Here is a 14,888-nt window from a genome sequence, read left to right as displayed (position 1 = left end):
AGTCACTGTCCATCACCGTAGTAAGATGCTATAGAAGCACTACTTGTCTTCTCTGTGCTATACAGCCTTCCCTGTGCCCCCCACACACATTAGGTATGCTAATCATAATGCCCCTTATTCCCTTTCTCCCTCCCTTCCCACCCACCCTCCCCAGTTCCTCTTCCTTTGGTAACTGTTAGTCCATTCTTGGGTTCTGTGAGTCTGCTGCTGTTTTGTTCCTTCAGTTTTTTCTTTGTTCTTATGCTCCACAGATGAGTGAAATCATTTGGTACTTGTCTTTCTCCGCCTGGCTTATTTCACTGAGCATAATATCCTCCAGCTCTATCCATGTTGTTGCAAATGGTAGGATTTTTTTTTTCTTATGGCTGAATAATATTTCATTGTGTATATGTACCACATCTTCTTTATCCATTCATCTACTGATGGACACTTAGGTTGCTTCCATGCCTTGGCTATTGTAAATAGTGCTGTGATAAACATAGGGGTGCATATGTCTTTTTCAAACTGGGCTGCTGCATTCTTAGGGTAAATTCTTAGGAGTGGAATTCCTGGGTCAAACGGTATTTCTATTTTTAGTTTTTTGAGGAACTTCCATATTGCTTTCCACAATGGTTGCACTAGTTTACATTCCCACCAGCAGTGTAGGAGGGTTCCCCTTTCTCCACAATTTTACTTTTATTTTAAAATTTACTTATAACTGTGCTTTCCAGGTTGCATTAAACTCCCTTATGTCAGCTGTAGATACCAAGCTGTGAATAACACTGCCCTATTGGGTAAAGTTCAAATTCCTCAACAAATTATGGAATACCCTCTTTAATCTAGGCTCCACATACCTCTCCACCGTCTTCTTAGCACTCTTCATGTTTCTGGAATATCAAACTATCTGTAGTTCTCCATATCCACATGTATTTTCCTTACCTCCATAATTCTGTTTTTGCCCTTTCCCCTGATGTTATACACTTCCCTCTCTGACAGCCTCTCCCTCGTTCAACCTTTCCATCTGGCTAACTCCTCCTAGCCATTTTTTAATATCACTTAATGTCACTTGAATATCATCTAGCTTTGAAATTTTTATATTAGCTCAGATATTCTCTGGAATCCTGCTCTATTCCCACATCTTCACCTTGCCCAGTTAGAAGACTTTATAATGCTTTGTGATAACTGACATCATGGAACTTCTACTTGCAAGTTATCATTGTGTGTGCTTAGCTCTACTACTGGAAAGGGAGCCCCTCTAATTTCTTTTTAATTTTTATATTCCCAGAGTCTAGCCGAATACCTAGCATACAGTAGGTATGTCTATAAATAACTTATAGTCATAAGAAAAATGAATGCTCAATTTTACCTGTGAGGATGGAGGAGAGCATGTTGGTACAGATTTTATAGCTTTAATAAACATATTATTCTAATCACTACTCTCATTATCCCTGTTTGAGCAAGGTAAAGTAAATCTCGATGAGCCAGACATCTAGTTATGAGAGTAGTTAGAGATCTGTGTAACAATGCAATTACTTTTAGAGATTGACTTTAATATTCAAGCTTTTAAATATACATATTTAATTTATATTTCAATGACACCAAGCTCTTATTTCCTACACTTAGATTGGATCACAATGAAGAGAAATTTAATTAGAATGGGGTAAAACTTGCAAAAAAACATGCACTCAAAACTAGCATATATAATACAGTTTCTAAAGTATATATTATAAATATTTTGGCTGAAAATAAAAAGAAAACTGAGGTATGGAAGAATTAGTCCTTTTCAAATTAATATGAGATCTTACCATTTATTTTATGATGGAGAGAATGTATTTTAAGTTACAATGAATTTTTAATAGTTTAGCAAAGGGAAACATTTGGTTATGAAAACTATGGTCCACTAGAAGCATGTGACAGAGTCAATACAAAAATAAGTATATCACAGGTTCAGAGCTCTAGGAGTGCTTGACAGGTTATCTGGGCTGGCAATCCCCTTGCCTCAGCAAGATCGTTTTCAAAATGCAGCAGACAAACGCTTCTGTGTACTCAGAAAATGCCTCTTGGGGAAGAGGAGTCATAATCTCCCTTAATAATTCACTAAGCCCTTTTTAAACCTGGCACCTAAATATAGTTTAGCACATAGAGTTCAGAGGCCATATTCTTTTGCTTTTTACTTTAGTGGTGAATTAGAAGAGCCTAATTCGCTGAGTAAATGCAGTTTGATTTCTTACAGACAATTCAAACTCGTGTCAGTCACTGAACACATCATCTTTCTATACCTCTCTTTCCAAACCAATTTTTCCTTCTACAGTCACCTACTCATTTGCTCAAACCTGTAAGTCACCCAAGATATGCTAGTTTTTCCCCCTGTTCCATAGGCTTACATTGAATCAAGCCCCACACCTAGTATGTGTCACTCTAAAATTCAACTCTTCCTCATTACTTACTTCCAAGTCTCACTTAGAACAATGAGTATTTCCTAACAAGCTTCCTTACCTCCAGTTCTATCTGCTCTCCCTTTGTTTTTAATTAGACAGGAAAATACTCTTAGTATAATAGTCATACAAATATGGACACAAAACATATTTATGGCATTGTTCCTAACAACAACATCCAGGTACAATACACACATAGACACACAGATAGGAGAAAAGCATCCAGAAAGAAGGACGAAGTGTGGTTGTTAACTGCTTTTTTGTGCACACACAATAACAGATACACACACATGTACGTACTACACTTAATAATACAATGCGATTGCTGTTATAAATTACTTAATTAAAATTGTGATTAATCTTATAAAGGAAAACTAAAGGAATTATGACAACATACAACAAGGAAAGTTTGATAATAAAGCATCAAGATGCACCTTTGAAGGACTAAGTCAGTTCCACCTTGTAGGATGCAGACGTTACTTGTCAGAGTTTTTAATGGCATATTCCACACAGGCAGCTCAGCATGAAGGTCCAGAGGCAGAGTAAAGGGTAGTCCAGAAGAGCCATGAAAAGGCATGGTGAGAATAAAGAAATAGTGGTGTAGAATGGTGGCAGTGAGGCTTGTAAAATATGAGGCAGTGCCCACATCAAGTTGTGCCATGTATAAAAAGATTAGTCTTTGTTTTACTGCAATCAACAATCTGTTTATATATGTGTCTTATTTTGTGATTGAAAACATTAAATGAAAATACTGTTTCTCCAGGGTGATATACCTAAAATATAATCCCAGCATGCCACTCCTCTGCTCCCTACCACATTAAGGATCATGTTAAACAGCCCTGAAAGCACAGCATGCCCTCTGCACTGTGGGCAAGTTCTGGCTATTGGCCTGTACCTCACGGTCACTCTGGGCTCCAGTCTAACTGAATGGCTGTGACCCTCACTGGACGCAATCACAGACTCTGTTTCTTTGAGTCAAACACATTTGTCACCAGGATCCTGTGGCTCATACATCAGAACTAAGGCCCCAGTTCCTACAGCAAGTCCTCCAAACTACATGCCCTTGGTGCTTACATACAAAATTAGGATTCTCCACCCAGCTTCTATTTTCCTGTGTGTCTCCTTGGTACAATTTAACATATGCTCACATAAAAATGTGAAAAATGACAAAAACAACAACAACAAAAAAACAGAAATGTAAACTGTCACAAGGGAACTGACTTTATCAGGGAAAATGGATTATAAAAATGAACTTTGGAAGTACTTGATAACTAACAGAAGTTATTTATTATTAATTAAAGGAGCAAAGAGAGAAATTTCATACTTTTGGGTTATAGAAACTTCTTTCTTCCAATAAAATCGAAATATTAATACCTACCTTACAACAGCTCTCAAGGATGATATCACTACATCATGGGATAATATACATGAAAGGGACTTGAAAAATATTCTATGTCTAACAGTGTATTTTATTATTAGTTTTGAGCCTAGAATTAAAATTCTGCATGTTCACAAGCTCTTATACCTTCCCTCAAAGATATATAGATAGGAAATAACTTAATTTTCTATGCAGTGTGTTTCTTTTTTACTCTTCCATCCTTAATGCATACTAGTCACAAACTTAAAATGTGTTTTTATGGCAAAGCAAATATATACAATGATACATAGTAACAGGTAAACCCCTCTCCACTCTCACCCTGAATTCCCACTACTACCCTCCCTCCATATTCCTCATCAAACGTAATCACAGACTACTCACTGTTAATATATTTTCAAGTCAAGCTTGTCTCAATGATTTATTGCTTTTCACAATATTTCTTCTATTTTTGTTATGTTTTAGGGAGTCTGTGATGCTTTTAAGTGTATCTCCTGTAATTGATGTCCCAATCTGTCTTCTCTTTACAGTATCTGCTACTGGTGAGGGATGGATTAAGATTAAGGGGGATATAGACCTATCTAAATTTAGATTTAGAACCCATAATCTCTTAGAAATTTTATATATTTCTTGTCTTACCTTATTTAATTTACAATTAATTAATGTTATCTCTACATAATCCTTGAAATGGAGTAGGAATATCATTTGATCCTATTTAAAATATCAAGCCATTTGATTTATTCTTTGATTATGAAAAGGTCATGCTAAAAATACAGATTAATTTATTGATGATTATGTATCTGGGAGAAAATCAGGAGTCTTTCTCTACAATAATCTTTCAAATATATAAGAAATGGCATAACCAAAGAGGAATGAATCCAGAGTGTGTATTAAAAATAAGTAAATTTTCTTTCTAAGATGACAAAGGAAATCCACAATCTTATACTTAAACTAGCAAGCAACAATATGATGCAATGGAAAAGAGCAGGGTCTCTGGAGTTGGGTTACTGGATTCAAACCTTGATCCAGGATTAGATATGTGAACATGGGAAAGTTATATAACATTTCAAAGCTTTTGTTCACACATACATAAAATGTCAGGAGAGAGAGGATCTTGTGTTGTTCAACAATATAAAAAGAAATTGAGTTTTTATTATTAAAACCTAATTTCAAATTTCAAATTTATAACACTGAATTTCACACCACAAATTAGTGGTGCTAACAGAGCTGTTTTGATGAATGATTATATCTGAATTCTGGAATTATGGATGACAGCCCGCATGGTCCTCCAAAGTTCCTCCAGAAACACAATTCTATAAAACACAGCTTGAAAACCAATTTTCTATTATGAAGCTTTGTGTGATTGTAACTTGGGGTAACCATCAATATAAATTTAATAACAATTGATTAAGAAAAATTGATTAGTTAAATACTGTTGTAAGGTAACATTACTTGTGCAGACTTTCAAACTTTAGAAGGAAGACTCTCAGTAACTATGATTATATTCAGTAGAGATAGAGGTATTTCCCAAAGATGCCATTTTATCATCTGCTATATTTACATTCTGCAGCTTTCTGTATTATAAATTTCCAACCTAATTAATTTTTATCCACAAAGACAACACAGTTCTTTCAAAACATGTAGTCTAGGTTTTAGGATATAGTATTCATATTGTTCTAAAGATAGTTATATTTTCATAATCAAGCTATTTATTTGTAATTGAGTAAATATGATCCAAAAGACAGAAAATGTACAGATTCCATAAGGAGGCTGCCTCAGTGCAGAGAGTAGAACAAATCCATGCATCAGCCAAAGGTGTTTTGATTCACAAAAAATATACAATGATGTTAATAAATAATAGACATGGTACCTATGATTCAAAATAACTCAATTTATTCCTCTATCCATCAAACTTTCCTGTAAAGGGATCTATGACTTGATTTGCATCCAATGGCAATGAATCTAGGTTACCATGGACTTGCACTGTGGCATATTTGTGTTGAGCAAATATGATGGCACTAGTGCCAGTTATGCAACCCACTTCTGGAAGTAAACAAGTAGTTCTGCTCTAAATAAAATTGTAGTATATATATATTACATAATATATATATATATATAATTTATCTGTAATATATTTCTTCTCTAATATGGAGATTTCTTTGATGAATATAGGATACAGAATTCAGAAAAGTAAGAAGAAAGCTGAGTTGTACATCATTTCTCTTAATGTTAACACAAGGCTTGAAATTTTCCCCCATCGATTGCTTTTGAACCATTAACGTGCCAGTATAGGACAGCCAAAAGCTTAGAATTGACTCTTGATTTTTGTTTATAATGACCTACAAATTTTTTAAAGGATGCACCTTTAACTGTATTCTTAATCTTTCCCTGTTTTCACTATGATAAATAAAATGACAACATTAGCAAAACTCCATCTTGTCTTTTAAATCATTAATAGATTTAATACTATCAGTACTAAAACTGATCCTGAGGGCACCCGCTTATTAACCTCTTTCCACTTGAGAAATCAGCCATTAATTTCTGGACTTGCTTTTTATCCTTCCTACAATTTAAATCTTAGAAAGAAATTTTACTGTTAATCCTTGATCATCAGCTTTCCTTAGCTTTGTCTTGTAAAGACCTTTATCAGAAGTTCTGAACCAATGTAGCATTTCCCTTCTCCACAGATAACTTCTGCCAATTTATTGGATTTCTGCATTTATTGGATTTCTCTCAGGTAAGAGTCTATTTAGTCCTGAACAGAACAGTCAGGAACATTATTTAAATACTCTAAGAGTACAAATCAGCTGCTTTGAAAAATGCTAGGAGAACAAATTAAAGTGACATGAGTAAATTTAAATTTCACCCATAAACTAGACTAATGCATAATCCATTAATAAAATGAAATCTACTATGCTAGTAATTCATTTACATGGGCTTGATTCTCCCCAGTATTAAAAACATACTTTAAAAACATTTTAGCATGAAAACATAACTGACAACAACAAAAATTGCCAAGAAGCCGTGGATCTGTTTAAAAACTTACACTTTCTATTATTCTTTTAAATTAAATTTTCAAAGATCAAAATGACATCCTTAGACGGATTATTCCCTAAGTATCAGTTGTATCCTCCAAATGAAGAATACAAAGTGTCCTAAAATAGAAAAGGGTTTGGATATCTACCTTCTTGCTAAAAACCATTTCACAAACTTCCTTACGTACAGTGAGAAAATTCAGAACTATATAGTAATGGCTTTACAATATTTTCACAAAGGATTATTTCTAATAGTACTGTTGACTTCAGCAGTTATTTCCAAGAATAAGTTAAAGCTGTCTGCAAGAAAATAATGGCTAGAAAGTAAATTCACTCAAGGACCAAATTCACTTTATCCCAAAAGAGAAAGACTTCAGTTTTATATAGGTTTCTCAGTCATGGTGTTTTCCTGTTTCCATATGAATTTCACAACACAATTGTGAAATTGTTCATTGTAAAATGGACAATCAGTAACTACAATGCTTATGAGAAAAGTTTCTAATATATTAATACTAGATGGTCCCTCTTTTCAATTGAACAAATGAACATAATTTAAAAATCAATTAACTAAGCCACAACTCCAAGCCAGGCACTTATTTAGGTGCTTTACATGTCATTTCCTTTAAATCTGACAACAAAATGAGATTTTCCCCATTGTTATCTCCATATTAGAAATAAGGTTTAATATTTTGCCCAAGGTGACAGTATTGCAGGAAGAAGTCTGATTCTTCAACATTATAATCCAAAGAAATCTGCCAATGTTAACTGACATAAATGTTCTTAACTAATTTACCAGACTTCCCAGTTTTATAATATTTTGTTTTTATTATACAATTAAAGGCTCAATCCCACTTTCAAGGATGACACTATTAATTTTTTTTGCATGCCAATTATAGTCTTTTACTATGCAAATTTCTTCTCATAGGGGTGGCTAAAAATTGAGATTATAGTCCCGATAATGATTTTGATATTTTGTTCTTAATAGTAAGAAATATTTGAAAATACTCTTAAAAAGTCTTCCATCTGGAAGTGCAACTTTCTTTTTTTGAACGATTCCAAATACAGAGACTTCTGAGCTGTTTACAACCTAAAACAAGGATGTGACTGACTATAAATCTTTATCTCAATTTCAGATTACTTTGAATAAAGTGATTCCACTACTTGGTATCTATCAAAAATACACTGGAGGGAGTATGATGAAGTGACAGTTTTTTAATGCTAATGAATTATCAACTAATGATCTGGAGTGGAGGTATGTGCTAATGATTATATTTTACATATGTAATGCTTGTGAAAAAGTTCACATAATCATTGACTAGTTACCATGATCAAGGCAGAAAAATATAATATCCTTAACTGAACAAGAAAAAGGGAAAATCTGAAGCACCAATTTTGTTGAAGAATATTTAGACAACAGAAGTTAAAATCTTCTTTTCAGTTTAAGTTAAAAAAAAAAAGATTTCAACACAAACTTGACTCCAACTGTTATATGGAATAAAATGCTAAAGGAAAATTATGTCTTATTTCAATGAAATAACACAATAAAAAATATCAAACTTTTCACCACAAGGAAAAAAAGGAATACAGCACAATAAATAATTTCCCCCCATAACAATCTGCCTCTGTATATTAAGTGGTCAATTGAACAACTTTAAAAATATGTTATCAAAAACGATACAGCTGACCCTTCAACAACACGGGGTCAGTTTTATACACTCAGGCTGCCAAAAGTTAAAGTCTAACAATATCAAATACAACTGACCCTTAAGCAATGCAGGGGTTTAGGGGTATCAATGCCTCATTCACTGAAAAATCCAGGTATAATTTTTGAGTCCCCCAAAACTTTACTAAGAACCTATTGTTGACCTGAAGCCTTACTGGTAACATAAACAGTCAAGTAACTCATATTTTGTATGTTATATGTATTATGTCCTGTATTCTTACAATAAAGTAAGCTAGTTTTTCCAAACAGTTGCAAATCTCCAAAAATTTTTCCAATATAGTTACTGAAAAAAATCCATGTGTAAGTGGCCCCATGAAGTTCAAATCCATGGTGTTCAAGGCACAACCATATTTTAAAGTAATTAAAGGAATATTTTCTCCCCATTTCTAGAGGAAAAACTCCATTCTCTTTTTCTTCTATAGAATTGGAAGAAGAAATTGGCACTTATTTTGTAAAGTTTTTATAAATCATCCAAAAAGAAGGAAGTCATACTTATGTTCAAGGAGTTTAGAAATTTTGTGAAACTAATACTTTGTAAAATAACAAAAACAATTTAAAAAGCACAGTTTGAAAAAATTAATTTAAAAGCATAACTTAAAAAATAAATGACAATAATATATATAAAGCATTAATTATTGTGCTGAGAATATCTTAAATTCAGAGATTCAGAATTAACTAGAGGCAGAAGGGAAGTGAGGAAATTTCCCAATTTTGATCAGAGAGACTGAGATTCATTTAGTACTTCCTTGGGCTGATTGCTGCAACTGATAGAAATGTTAAATGGAAGTACCAAATATTTATTCTTCACAATGCAAAAATAAAAGACAATGCTTGAATCACCTAGTTTGTGTATATGTGTTTGTCTGTTTTCAAATACTTCTGATCAAAATGATTATATTGTATTTTAAAACATGAAACATAAGAGCACAAAAAATTGTACTTTCATTTCCAGTATAATACTCTTAAGGTTATAAAGAAACATCTACAAACTTAGGTGCACAGAAACTTTTTTTGAAATTAGTATTACAATCTATTTTGCATATGAAACTCAGGTAATTTTAAAAAACTTAAAGGCATACTTCATAACAGCTGCTTCCTTTTCCCTGAATGATTGTCTTTGGACTTTGTACCTTCCAAATGTTGAGTGAATTTTAAATGTCTTTTAATGTTCAGGGTATTTTCCCCACCCCAGCAATCAAAGTTAAGATTACACCACACCTGCTCTCCTGCTTAAGTTCCACTTTTTCTGCATTTAGCACTAGATTCCAAGAACCGAATTTAGCTTTCTGATTCATGTCTAAAAAACAAGCCAATAGAATTTTTACTAATTTGTGGCCATTAGTCATTTTACTGTGCCTCTCTAGTGTTTAGAGATGTCTCATTCCATGATAGGAGGGCAGTTAACACCTGTAAGGTAATTATATCTACCAAATGCTGTTGGCCAGGAATGTGAACATATAATTGTTCCTGCCATCTGTTAATTGTTTTATCTGAATCACTTATTTCATTATATACATTTACTTGGCATCTACATAGTTTTACTAGTCTAGAAATGCTACATTTGCTTGTAGCAGAGTTTATAAGTCTTTACATCATTAAGATGGAATTTGTAAGTCTTTGGGGAAAGACACAAATTTAAATGGATAAAAAAGCCTGTGTGTGCATGTGCACAGAGGAGAGGGGAGGAAATTATCCTAGTGAGAGGGAAACCTAAACATGAAAGTAAATCATTTTCAGAGGAAAACAGAAATTTATGAGACAAGGTAAGTGCTGACTGGAAGACAGATGGATAACCGAGATGGAATCCTGCCTGAAATCTTATAAATAAAAAAAACACTATTGATCTTTATCACAGGAACCCCCTGCAAAAGGGACTGATAAATCTTTATATCAAGCTGCTAATAAGAACACTCAATGCTTCCATGGCTTTAAAGACTTAAAGTGGAATCCTCAGGTTCCACAGAGGGATTCAGAATTTTTACAAATGTTTGGATATACATTTTACATGCAGTATATTAACTTAACAAATGCTACAAACAAATCCGAAAATGACCAGCTGTGTAGTAGGACTTAAGGCAAGTTCATTCACTTGTCAGTGCCTCAGTTTCACCATCCACAAAGCAAGGGTAACTGAAGTGTGAAGCTTAAGAGAGATAATATATGTAGAGCATTCCCATCAGTGTCTAGCATATGGTGAGAGCTCAAAAATGATTACTTATTGTTATTGTAATCATCATTTTTAAGACAATTTTAACATGGTAGACCAGTAGTATGCTCATTTTTACTGCAGATTACTTTATTTTTATACAGGCTTCTTTTGCACTGCAGGTGTTTGAACACCTTATGGATATGCCATGATGTGTGTGGGTTGAACAGTGACCCCCAAAACAGGTATCATTATCTAGAAATTCAGAATGGGACCTTAGTTGGAATAAAGCTGTAGAGAGGTAATAAAGGAAAGAATCTCAAAATGAAATCATCGTGGATAGGGTGAGCCCTAAATTCAGTGAGGAGTCCTCAGAAGAGACAGAAAAGGAGGGAACAGAGAAATACAGGGGAGAAGGCCATGTAAAGACAGAGGCTGAGACTGGAGTGATGCATCTACAAGCCAAAGAACTTTAAGGAAAGCCGGAAGTTCCCAGAGGCTGTAAGAGGCAAGGAAGAATTCTCCCCTACAACCTCCAGAGATGAGCATGGCCCTGCGGACATCTTGATTCTGCTGCTGGGCTCTGGAACCGTGTGAGAGTAAATTTCTGCTGTTTAAAGCTCCTCAGTTTGTGGTAATTTGTTACAGCAGACCTAGGAAATTAATGCACATGGTCCAGAGGTACTTTCTTTGCACTGGTCTTTTTAAAGTCAGTCATGAATGTCCACTCCAATAACACTATACAAGCAAGATCATTTTCCTTTTTTCTTAATAAGCAATTTATTTTAGAACAGATATTTACAGAAGAACTGCAAATATAGTACCAAATTCCCATATATGCCACATCCAGTTCCCCCTATTACTACCATCTTACATTGATACCATACCTTTGTCAAAACTAATAAACTAATATTCACACATTATTATTAACTAAGCTCCTTAACTAAGCTCCTTACTTTATTCAGACTTACTTAGATTTACTTCGCTTCTACCTAATGTCATTTTTATGTTGCATGTTCCCACCCAGGATACCCCACTGCATTTAATCATCATGTCTCCTTCATCTCCTCAGGTCTGTGATAGTTTCTCGGATTTTCCTTGTTTTGATAACCTCAACAGTTTGAGAAGTATTGGTCAGCTACTTTGAAGACCATCCCTCTATTGGAAATTGTCTGATGTTTTTCTCAGACTAATTTGGTTCTATGGGTTTTGGGAAGGGAGACCAAAGATGTAAAGTGCCATTCTCATCACATCTTATCAAGGGTACAGAGTATTAACATGACTTATCACTCTTGATGCTGCCAGTGACCACCTGGCTGAAGTCATGTTTGTCAGGTTTCTCCACTATAATGCTACTCCCCCAGCCCCACTCTCGACTTTGCATGCTATAATCTTCGGAAGGAAGTCACTATGCAAAGCTCAACCTCAAGGAGAGGAGAACTTATTATGCTCAACTTCCTTAAAGGCAGAATAATCTACATATAGTATTTGGAATTATTCTGCATGGGAGATCAACATTTCTTCCTTATTTGTTTATTCAATCATTTATATCAGTATGGACTCATGAATACTTTTTTTTATCCCTGGGTTATATTCCAAAGCGACTTTGTTTTGCTGGAATTATTACTGCTTTGGTCACTGGGAACTTTTTCAGATGCCTCCTTAATTCCTTTGACATTAACCCCCAACACACATTAGGGGGTTTGGGGGAACTTTCTTACTTTCTGGTACTATAAGATCCTTCAGGCTCATCTTGTGCTTTTCCTGCCTCAGTCCTAAAATCCATTTCCTTTTTTTTTTTTTCATTTTCTCAGCTTTATTGAGGTATAACTGAGAAAACTGCAAAATATTTAAATGTACCACATGTGCAAAATCCATTTCTTTAAGGAGCCCTGGTTCCTTTTACTAGACATTGGTACTGGGTGGCAGGTATGCTGTGACTACTGGGGTAGCATTGCTTCTAAGCCCTCCCAGATGACAGAGCAAGGAGATATATGTATGTATATTAACCCCTATATATACATTATATATATATATATATGCATTTCTAAATGTAACCATGTGTGTCTATATTAAACTAAGCATTATATCTCCAACTCCATGACCACATAGATCACTCTTGCCTTTTTATATTGCTTATCTGTAAACTACTAGTCTAACAATAAGAAAACTGGCTCCCACCATCTTACATAACTTCTCAGTTCCCATATTCATATATAATCGATTTAGAATTATTAACTTGTAAGCATGTAAGATATAAATTTGTCAACTAGAATACTGCACTCATATACAGTTCCTTCAGCTTTTAGTTTTAAAGACACCACTAATTTCCAGTTAAGTCAACACTCTTCTCCACATCTCTTTAGTAGAATTTGTTCATATATTTGTGATATAGTTAGATTACAGTATCATAGAAAATAGTTCCACTGCCCTAAAAATAAGTCTCCCCACTTCACCTATTCAAAAAACATCTTCCCTTCCACAACCCCCGGGAACAACTGATCTCTACACAATCTGTGATGTTAATGTTAAATGCCAACTTGAAGGGTGTTTTTGGATAAATTAACATTTAAACACTGAATCTGAAGCAGAGTGTCCTGAATAATGTGGCTGGGCCTTATCCAATCAGTTGAAGACCTGAAGAATACAAAAAGAGTGGCTCTGTGAGCAAGAGGGAATTCTTCAGCAGCTGCCTTAGACCTCATCTGCATCACTGTCTCTTTTGGAGTCTGCAGCCTATTGGCTTTGGACTGAAACTCACCATCAAGTCTCAGGGTCTATAGCCTGCAAACCTAAATTGTGCATTTTAGACATGCTAGCCTCCATAACTGTGTAGGCCAATGCCTTGTAATAAATCTCTTTAAATACACACACACACCCCACACATACATATATCCTGTTGGTTTAGTTTCTCAGGAAAACCCTTATTAAAATGTCTCTATAATTTTGCCTTTTTCAAAATGTCACAGAATTGAAATCATACAATATTTAGCCCCTCATTCTGTCTATTTTCATGGAGCATAATTTGCATTTAAGATTCAGTCATGTGCATGTGTGGTTTGATAGCCACTCCTTTTTATTGCTATTTACTGCTGAATAGTATTTCATTGCTTGGATATAACATGTTGTCTTTATCCATTCACCTTTTGAAAGGAATCTTCAATGTTTAAATTTTTTGGTGATTATGAATACAGCTATTATAAATACTTGCATGCAAGTTTTTGAGCAGATTAAAGTTTTTTAATTAAATAGGTAAGAGTATAAATGCTGCATAATATGGCAAGACTATGTGTAACTTTCTAAGAAGTCTCAAACTCTCTTCCAAAGTAGCTATATCAATTTGCATTCTCATTGGTAATTAATGAAAATTCCTATTGCTCCACATCCTTGCTAGCAACTGGTACTTTCATTTTTCAGGGATACCAGTCATTCTAATAGGTATATAGTAGTATCTCATTGCTGCATTAATTTGTACTGTTGAAAAGACCATTTTCTCCATCAAGTTGTTTTGGCATGTTTTTCAAAAAGTAATTGACAAAAAAAAGCCCCAAAAGAGGCTTGGTTCCTTCTAAAGGCTCTGAAGGCAAACTGTCCCTGTCCTTCCTCCTAGCCTCTGGTGCTTGCCAGCAATCCTTGGTGCTTTCTCCTTGGTTTGTGTCAGCATGACCCCAATCTCTGCCTGCTTGCATGTAGCCTTCTTCCCTGTGTGCCAGATCTCCTCTTACAGGGACATCAGTGAGTGGATTGAGGATCCACTCTAATCCAGTATGCTCACGACTTTATATTTTAACATCTACAAAGATACTATTCCAATTAAGGTCACTGTCACTGGTTGTGGGGGTTAGGATGTGAACCTATTTTTGGAGGGTCACAATTCAACCCTTCATACCTACTATCTAATCATTAGCTAAGAACTAGGCTAATTATTTAACAGATGCTAGGTCTTTTACTCCTCACATCTATTATAATGAAATACTACTGTGAACGTCGTATCATCCAATTAGGGACTTGAGGTATGGAGAGGTGTACTAAGTTGTCCAAAGACACACAGGAAGGCCTCTTAGGAGACTACTCTGGTAGGGGTGGGAGAAACCATAGTGGCAGCTTGTACAGAAGTGATGGCTAAGGAATGTTCAGGCAGCAGTGATAAGCTGCACTGCCAAGCACATGCTGTTTAGTTAAGTACAGCATTTTT

General features: G+C 34.7%; 1 protein-coding gene and 1 long non-coding RNA gene across 8 annotated transcripts in view; both read right to left on the bottom strand.

The window, feature by feature from the left end:
* PTPRK (protein tyrosine phosphatase receptor type K) overlaps positions 1-14,888 on the bottom strand; it is a 582,621-nt gene that overhangs the window by 137,630 nt on the left and 430,103 nt on the right. The window lies entirely within an intron of this gene.
* On the bottom strand, positions 9,191-13,865 carry LOC130679820 (uncharacterized). Its single transcript, XR_008992773.1, has 3 exons — positions 12,554-13,865; positions 11,675-12,461; positions 9,191-11,631 (listed from the first exon to the last, which is right to left on the bottom strand). It is a non-coding gene; the product is annotated as an uncharacterized LOC130679820 (long non-coding RNA).

Source organism: Manis pentadactyla, chromosome 12, assembly GCF_030020395.1.
Source record: "Manis pentadactyla isolate mManPen7 chromosome 12, mManPen7.hap1, whole genome shotgun sequence".
Taxonomy (NCBI): domain Eukaryota; kingdom Metazoa; phylum Chordata; class Mammalia; order Pholidota; family Manidae; genus Manis; species Manis pentadactyla.
Note: the sequence above shows the minus strand (reverse complement) of the source record. Positions and strands in the feature narration are given on the sequence as shown.